General features: G+C 42.5%; 1 protein-coding gene across 1 annotated transcript in view; it reads right to left on the bottom strand.

Annotated features, from left to right (window-relative positions):
- LOC122866379 (hemicentin-2-like) overlaps window positions 1-9758 on the bottom strand; it is a 480239-nt gene that overhangs the window by 402294 nt on the left and 68187 nt on the right. The gene's annotated exons all lie outside the window — the stretch shown is intronic.

Here is a 9758-nt window from a genome sequence, read left to right as displayed (position 1 = left end):
TTCACAAAACAAAATGACATTTCACAAACAACAACATTTCACAAAGCACAAACACATTTCACAAAAAATGACATTTCACAAAACACAACATTTCAAGAAACACAAACATTTCACAAAACACAAAAACATTTCACAAACAACGACATTTCACAAAACACAAAAACATTTCACAAAACGACATTTCAAGAAACACAACATTTCACAAAACACAAAACATTTCACAAAACAAAATGACATTTCACAAAACACGACATTTCACAAAACAAAATGACATTTCACAAAACACATTTCACAAAACACGACATTTCACAAAACACAGCATTTAAAGAAACAACATTTCACAAAACAAAATGACATTTCACAAACAACGACATTTCACAAAGCACAAACATTTCACAAAACAAAATGACATTTCACAAAACACGACATTTCACAAAACAAAATGACATTTCACAAAACACATTTCACAAAACACGACATTTCACAAAACACAGCATTTAAAGAAACAACATTTCACAAAACAAAATGACATTTCACAAACAACGACATTTCACAAAGCACAAACACATTTCACAAAAAAATGACATTTCACAAAACGCAAAAATATTTCACAAAACACAATGACATTTCAGATTACGCAAAAGGAAAAACACTTCTTGTTTGTGATTGGACAGAACCCAAGTCCCTGGGTTTGTGTAGCCTAGCCTAGCCTAGCTTACTACTGTCAGCAGTGTCCTTGCGTAAATCTTAAACTAAGTTTGAAAGGATGGAAGAGGAGATTGAAATCATAAGAGAATACTTTAACAAAGGACATAGCCTAATTCTTGATATGCTTTCAACATATCATGACATTAAAATGTCCCGTGGGACCCTGAAGCACGTTTGAAAAAATTAGGACTGAGGATACGGGGCGGCAAGCCTACTCTTTAACTAATTTTCCAGAGTTGCCTCTTCAATGTTACTGGCCACCAGCTCGACCTCCTGAAGAGCTTCATCTGCTGGCCTCCCGAGGGGTTCTGCCTTCGTCGCCGGCCTCTTTAGTAGTTCTGCTTATCTGGTCTTCCTCCTGTGTCGCTCTGCATGTCTGGTCATCCTCCAGAACTGCTCTGCCCCTCGGCCCTGCCTCCTGGCTGCCCCCTGGACCTGCTCCGCCCTTCGGCCCTGCTTCCTGGTCGCCCTCTGGAACTGCTCTGCCCATTTGTCCGGTCCTCAGGCCGTCTGCCCAGGGTATTTTTGCTCCGCAACTGTCCCGCCCTCCGTTCTTAAGCTCCATGGCCACTTGCCCCTGACCTTCCATGTAAGCCCTTGTCTTGTATTAAATCACTGAACTGCATTCCTCTACCTCCGATGTCTGCATTTTGGGTTCACCCCTTGAGTTCCCTGCTTGAAACGTAACAAAATATTGTGTTTTGTGAAATGTTGTGTTTTGACCCTCAAGGCAACTGTAATAATTACTTTTCTCTGCATATCTTGCCTTTATTGTTACTGATGTGAAATGGTGCAGAAAGGAAGCACATTGTCTGACAGTTTGTATTTGCAAACTGATAATTAGAATAATTAACTATAATTTCTCACTTTAAGGTGACCAGATGGAAAAGGTGAGAAAATGGGACAAGCTTTATAACACTCTCTATCAGTGAACATTACTAAAGTAGCTTTGGAATAAACCAGTTTTCAGACCAGTCCATTCAAATACAGTACTACCAGAGACAGAGGGACAGAGAGAGAGCTTCCTCACTATTTATCAATCAAACTCTTTTCTAACATATGAAACATTGTTGGGAACTAAACAACTAAAATAAAAGTTGCACCTTTAATGAGGATGGAGAGGGGGATGTTTTGTTCACTCTTCAAGAGGGTGCTGTCCCCCCTCACATCCTCTCAAATCAATTATTATAGATATTGTATAAATTGTGAAAATGTGCAGAACAGTCATTCATATGAAATAGCTCAGAAAGTGCTAAGAAAAAATACAATAGCAATAACTGCATGAAAGTGATAAAGAAAAAGCTTAAAATTCAGCAGATCACAGATATTGCATGTCTTGTGTATAAAAAGAACAATAAATAGATACATTATGGAAACTTAGTGCTGCCACTCTATCACTGTAAGTAGTCAGCACAAACAAAAGTCCTCAAGTTTTCCTGCTGGATTTGTATCAAGCCTCCATCACCCAAAGAAAGATAGTGAGAAGATGATAGAAGAGACTTGTGTTCATAAATGTGATAGCTATAAACACAAAAATGATTTCTGTAGACATTTGTAGTGTAATTTCAATAAGCAGGTTTAATACTAGTTGAAGAAAACTTTTATAGTGTTTTATATTGTGCATGTGTGTAAAGTGTGTATCTTTACTCTAATACTGATGGCTTCAGCTTTACGTTGCTTTATAATGTTAATCACATCTGGACTTACAGAGCCTTTCTGCAGTTCCTCACAGCTGGAATCAGCCTCAGTCGTCCCTCCGCTGATGTGTTGTACTTCTTCAGGTCCAACTCATCCAGAACCTCCTCTGACATCTGCAGCATGTAGGCCAGAGCTGAGCAGTGGATCTCAGAGAGTTCCTTCTCTGATCTGTTCTCTGACTTCAGGAACTCTTGGATCTCCTGATGTACTGAGTGGTCGTTCATCCCCATCAGACAGTGGAAGATGTTGATGCTTCTGTCAGGAGAGATATCCTCACTGTTCATCTCCTTCAGGTTGTTGATGGCTTTCTGGATGATTTCTGGACTATTGTCTGTCTGACCCAGCAGGCCTCCTAAGAGTCTCTGGTTGGACTCCAGAGAGAGGCCATGAAGGAAGCGGACAAACAGGTCCAGGTGGCCATTTTTACTTTCAAGGGATATTATCATTGCTTCCATCAGGAAGACATCCAGGGTTGAATCAACATGTTTTTTTCCCAGGAAAGCCTTCAGTACCTTTGTCTCCCTGTTGGTGTAACAGTGGAACATGTAGACTGCAGCCAGAAACTCCTGAACGCTCAGATGAACAAAGCAGTAGACTGTTTTCTGGAAGATCACACTCTCTCTTTTGAAGATCTCTGTACAAACTCCTGAGTACACCGAGGCCTCTGAGACATCAAGACCACACTGCTCCAGGTCTTCTTGGTAGAACATGATGTTTCCTTTCTCCAGATGTTCAAACGCCAGCCTCCCCAGCTTCAGAAGAACCTTCCTGTCAGCCTCCGTCAGCTCCTGTGGACTCGTCTCCTGTCCCTCGTCATACTTCTGCTTCTTCTTCTTTGTCTGAACCAGCAGGAAGTGTGAGTACAGATCAGTCAGGGTCTTGGGCAGCTCTCCTCTCTGGTCTGTACTCAACATGTGGTCCAGAACTGTAGCAGTGATCCAGCAGAAGACTGGGATTAGACACATGATGTGGAGGCTCCTGGATGTCTTGATGTGTGAGATGATTCTGCTGGACAACTCTTCATCACTGACTCTCCTCCTGAAGTACTCTTCCTTCTGGGCGTCAGTGAAGCCTCGTACTTCTGTTACCCTGTCAACACATGAAGGAGGGATCTGATTGGCTGCTGCAGGTGATCCAGACAAGAGCTGAAGGAAGCAGATTCCCCTTGATGAGGTTTGTCAGCAGCACGTTGACTGATGACTTCTGTGTGACATCAGACACGACCTCATTGTTGTGGAAATCCAGTGAAAGTCTGCTTTCATCCAGGCCGTCAAAGATGAACAGAAGTTTACAGACAGCGAGCTTCTCTGCTGTGACCTTCTGTAATGTTGGATGGAAAACATGGAGCAGCTTGAGAAGACTGTACCGCTCATCTCTGATCAAGTTCAGCTCCCTGAACGAAAGCAGAATCACCAGACTGACATCTTGGTTTTCCAAGCCCTCTGCCCAGTCCAGAGTGAACTTCTGCACTGAGAAGGTTTTTCCAACGCCAGCGACGCCGTTCGTCAGAACGACCCTGATGTGTCTCTGTTGGCCCGGTAAGGAGTGGACATGTAGGGTCTTCATCTTGGAAGCTGTCTCAAGCTGCCTCACCTCATGTTGGGTATTAACCTCTTCACTCTGTCCCTCTGTGATGTAGAGCTCAGTGTAGATCCTGTTGAGGAGGGTTCCACTTCCTGTTTCATCACTTCCTTCAGTCACACGTTCACAGACCACTGTTCACTAAAAAAGGGAAAAAAGTTTGAAACAAAATCTAATAATAATATTACAGAATATGTTCACGTCTTGTTGTGTAAACCTGTTTTTATTGAAAATCACCGGCAACAAAGCGCTGCAAATCTCTGTGTCAAATTCACCCCATTTCTGTAGCTGCTTCACAATAAAAGTCTCCTGCTGGTTTGCTGGTGGAAAACTTTTACGTGAAGCAGCAACAGGAAATGTTGAGTTTACATCAGCAGCAAATTAACAAAGCTCTGATATGACTAAAGTAACAGCAAACACTAAAAAAAGGCTGACACCTGAACGTCCAATCAGGAATACAGGAGTGAGAGTAAACTCCAAACCAGAGATTGATTTAGAAGCTACAAAAGTACTGACAGATACAAGGTTGATTCTAGGTCATTCTACAACACAGGGTTGCACAACTAAATGCAAGTTGTAGTGCAAATTGCGACAACTATTTTTTTATTGTGGGGTGAGAGACAGAGAGACTTTTAAAAACAGAGCTTTCTCTTTGGTCACCAGCACAGACACCTGTTGATCCAGACGTGGCTTTGGTTTAAGGGTGGAGACCATCTCAGGTTGGCCCCTGTAAATGGCCGCTAGCTCAGTCAGTCATTCATGGTCACTCACGTAGGTGTGGTTTTTTGAAGCTGTGACCCCAGGAACCAGATTTTCACTCGCCTCACAAAACCTCTGCATGGTTACATTTTTACACACTGTTTCTATTGTACTATTTCCAAGTACTATTTTTAGCTCAGAGCCCGTTCCTCACCCAGGAGGCTGTTGTCATCTTGTGCCTAGACTACTGCAACTCACTCCTGGCTGGTCTGCCTGCATGTGCCCTCTGATCTCTGCAGCTCATCCTGAATGCAGGAGCCCTGCAGGTCTTCAACCTACCCAAGTTCTCCCACACTACACCGCTCCTCCGCACCCTGCACTGGCCACCGGTGACTTGAATCCGATTCAAGACGCTGGTACTTGCCTACTGTGCTGCGAATGGCTCAGGCCCATCCTACATCCAGGACATGGTCAAAGCAGCCCGTCCACTACGCTCTGCTACTGCCAGTCGGCTTGCTACTCCCTCACTACGAGGGGGGCCCAGCTACCGCTCACCAAAATCCCGACTGTTTGCTGTTCTGGATCCACAATGGTGGACCGAGCTCCCCACTGACATCAGGAAAAGAAACTGTACACATCTTCAGCCTGAAAACTCGAAAACTAAATATATCACTTGAAGCCGTTCAGCTTATTTGATTAAGTTGATGCACTTGCATGATTCTTGTAATTAATGGGTTGTATCCACTTGGTTGAATGCACTTATTGTAAGTCCCTAAACAAATGAAACAAAATGAAATGTAGCAGGTTACATTTTTAAGATGTACAGTCTTACTTGCGTGCTTCGTGCTGGTCTGACTGGCTGTCTGCAGTCCAGGTCTTGTTCTGGATCTTTTTCCACACTGGAGACAGGAGGAGCCTCCTGATGAAGCAGACTGGTCCCAGTATGAGGTGATGCACCGTCTGCAGAACCAGTGTCCACAGCTGGTAGAGACTGGATCCTTCAGGACGTCCTGACACAAAGCACAGCAGGACGGCTGCTCCTCCTCAAAAACATGGCTGCTCTTCTTCTCTCTGTGAAGACATTTCTTTATAACTAAAATTATTTGTTGATTGTTGTTGAAAAATATCAGATTTGTATCAGATTTAATATTCTGCATTTAGAGGCTTTGCTCTTCAATGTGTTCAAGTTTTTTTCACTAAGTTTCCCCTACCCCTTTTCTTTACATTTTCTACCTAATAATACAGAAAAGTAAAAACTAATAGTTTGAATACCATGTTCTGTAGAATATGTATTAACACGTCAGTTCAACAACATGCGTTGCACCTCGTAATATCAGTAGAAATGCTCGTTATTAGATAGCCACGGATGCTGATTAGTATTTAGGCCAGTCAGTCTGGGCTGCCCGCCTCAGTTCAGCAGGTCTAATGGGCCTTGACTGTGTTGGGTCTACCGGCCATTCTGGACTCAGATTATCAGTCTTCTCTACTGTTAATTATCGAAGGAATAAATGAAATTCAAATATTCTAAAAAAGAGACGTGGTCCAAATCTACATTTGACCATTTTCTGTCCCTTTGTTTATTTGCATAATTGATGCCCATGGATGTTTGTTCTTCATCTTTAGGAACAATATATGGTGGAGAAAATCTGAGCTCAAAGGTCCACTTACTAATGTTTCGAAGCTTTCAACTGCAGGCTAATCATTAGTAAGTGGACCTTTGAGCTTAAATTTTCTTCCCCATATTTTACACAAGTAGTCAGTTAAAGAGGAAACTCAAACAGTCAACACACAGAATAAAGGTGAGCAAAGCTTTTCTACAAATGACTTTTTCATCACATGTTGCACAATTATATGAACTGATTCAAGATGCATCTGGAGGATCGTAACAGCTGATCTGAGGAAGAGCCAAACAACTAAATATTTTCAGGACAAATATGACAATATTAATTACACGTTTGAAGCAGATTCTTTCAGATTCTGAATAGCTGTAAATCTTTACAACGACTTCACCATTAGAGCAAATGTGTAAAGTGTAAATTCTGAAATGGAGGTTCTCAGGTGTTTTGCTGAAGAAATAAAATAAGATCGATTTTAGTTTGAAAAGGTATCTGTACTAATAGTTCTGCATCATGAATATACATTTTTTAGCATTTTGTCTTTATCCTCAATACATCATGTTGCATCAGGTCAGTTTACAGTAAAACAGTGTCTTACTTTGTGTCTGAGGGTCCAGGTCCATTACTGAAGTTCAGAGAAAGATCTTTGGACTGGTCACTCTTCAGAGACAGACAGATGGATCCTGGACACTCTGCTCTCTGTCCTTTGAACTGAACTCTGCAAACACCAAGATGTTTTTATTCATATCACATGAATCCTTGATAAATTCTCTGATGAAAGCCATTCAGGATGCTCTAAATACACAAACTGCTGCTACTGTTGATAATCAGGAGGTTTAAAAGTTTGTATTAGTCCTCTTAGATCAGATTACAGCTCTTCTAGATGACTGACAGCTCTCACAGATAATAAGAGGAAGATGGCATGAATGATTTCTCTTTGTCTGCATCACAAAACATTTGTTAAATTTTAGTTAGCAAATACATTTTAATAGGAAATTTAACATACAAATACAAAATCAACATAAAACATCGGCAGAAGTAACTGAAAATGAGTTGGTAGCAGTTCTCTTACTTTGTGTCTGAGGGTCCAGGTTCATTACTGAAGTATAGAGAAAGACCTTTGGACCGGTCACTCTTCAGAGACAGACAGCTGGATCCTGGAGACTCTGCTCTGGCCTCCTCTTCCTCCACACAAACACTCATCTTCTGGCCTGCAGTCAGCCTGAGAGGTAAAACAGAAACACTGACTGTGAGCTCAGAAACAAGACTGAGAGAACAGGAAGTAACAAAATCTCTCTCTGCGACACACACACACACACACACACACACACACAAAGTATATGAAAATCAGCCAGAACTCCACCTGGTCACTTTTCTTTAAATCTGTGCTTGTTTTCTTGCATTACTGTAGGTTTAACGTGTATTATTCAGCCAATCACGACTTTGTGTCCACAGCTGAATCAAGCTGTTGAGTTCATTCTAACGTTTCTTTCCTCTACAGTCCACAGGGAGAAAACTGACTCAGAGACTCTGACAGTAAAATAATAAAAATGTTGGATTAACACTCACCCTGCCTCCGCCTTCAGTTTTCCTCCTTCTGCTCTGTCAACAAAAAATGGAGTCTGACCTGACTGAACATTTTCACTTTCAGGGTTCCCTCCTTGTTCTCCATTTACAGGAAATCAATCACGAGTCAGTCTACGCGTGTGTGTGTGTGTGGGCGGGTATTATTAATGTTGTGGGGACATAATTTACACAGTCACATTGTGGGGACTCACCTTCCTTATGGAGACAAAATGCAAGTCCCCATAACGTGAATCATTAAATTTTAGGGTGAAGACTTGGTTCAGAGTTAGGGTAAGTCTCCAGGGAATGAATGTAACCCCACGTAATGTCCCCAAAAGTGATGGAAACACGACTGTATGTGTGTGTATGGTGTGTTCACACAGATCAGCTGTTTAACATGACGTGTTTATGAGCTTCTGTCTTCGCTTGAACAGTTTGAATTAAAATGAGTCTTGGTCAAAATGTACTTAAATGATGTTTAAATCTTCTTTTCCTTTCAGCTGTTCCCTTTCAGGGGTCGCCACAGCGAATCATGTGCCTCCATCTAACCCTGTCCTCTGCGTCCTCTTCACTCACACCAATTAACTTCATGTCCTCTCTCACTACATCCATAAATCTCCTCTTTGGTCTTCCTCTAGACCTCCTGCCTGGCAGCTCCAACCTCAGCATCCTTCTACCAATATATTCACAGTCTCTCCTCTGAACATGTCCAAACCACCTCAATCTGGCCTCTCTGACTTTATCTCCGAAACATCTAACACGAGCTGTCCCTCTGATGTCCTCGTTCCTGATCCTGTCCGTCCTCGTCCCTCCCAAAGAGAACCTCAACATCTTAAGCTCTGCTACCTCCAGCTCTGCCTCTTGTCTTTTCTTCAGCGCCGCTGTCTCTAAGCTGTACAACATCGCTGGTCTCACCACCGTCTTCAACACCTTTCCTTTCATTCTTGCTGATACTCTTTTATCACACAACACACCTGACACTTTTCTCCATCCGTTCCAACCTGCTTGCACTCGCCTCTTCACCGCTTTTCCACAGTCTCCATCGCTCTGAACCGTTGACCCTAAGTACTTAAAGTCCTGCACCTTCTTCACCTCTGCTCCCTGTGACCTCACCGTCCCACCTGGGTCCCTCTCATTGACGCACATGTATTCTGTCTTACTGCGGCTAAACTTCATTCCTCTGTTTTCCAGAGCAGACCTCCATCTCTCTAGATTTTCCTCCACCTGCTCCCTGCTCTCACTACAAATCATCCGCAAACATCATAGTCCATGGAGATTCCTGTCTAACCTCATCTGTCAGCCTGTCCACCACCAGAGCAAACAAGAAGGGGCTCAGAGCCGATCCTTGATGCAGACCCACCTCCACCTTGAACTCCTCTGTCACACCTACAGCACACCTCACCACGGTCTTACAGCTCTCATACATGTCCTGCACCACTCTAACATACTTCTCTGCCACGCCAGACTTCCTCATACAATACCACAGCTCCTCTCGGCACCCTGTCATACGCTTTCTCTAAATCTACGAAGACACAATGCAACTCCCTATGACCTTCTCTGTACTTCTCCATCAGCATCCTCAAAGCAAATACTGCATCTGTTGTACTCTTTCAAGGCATGAAACTTAAATGATGTTTAAATGATGTAATTTACATCATTTAAACTTAAATGATGTTTACATTTATTTAAATGTAAATAAATCTGTTGTGTTTAAGTTGCAACTAAAGTGCTAAATGAACTAAATGTCTTCTTTTACAGACTAATAGGGAACACAAACACAGTTGAACATCAGCTCCTTCATGTTCCACTGGATCTGGAGCTTTCTGCATGACAGGCATCAGTGGACTAAGGTGAGCAACCTTTCATCTCAGCACAGGAGCCCCCCCCAGG

Source organism: Siniperca chuatsi, linkage group LG19 (assembly GCF_020085105.1).
Source record: "Siniperca chuatsi isolate FFG_IHB_CAS linkage group LG19, ASM2008510v1, whole genome shotgun sequence".
NCBI lineage: Eukaryota > Metazoa > Chordata > Actinopteri > Centrarchiformes > Sinipercidae > Siniperca > Siniperca chuatsi.
The sequence above is the reverse complement of the archived record's forward strand: the minus strand, read 5'-3'. Positions and strand labels throughout refer to the sequence as shown.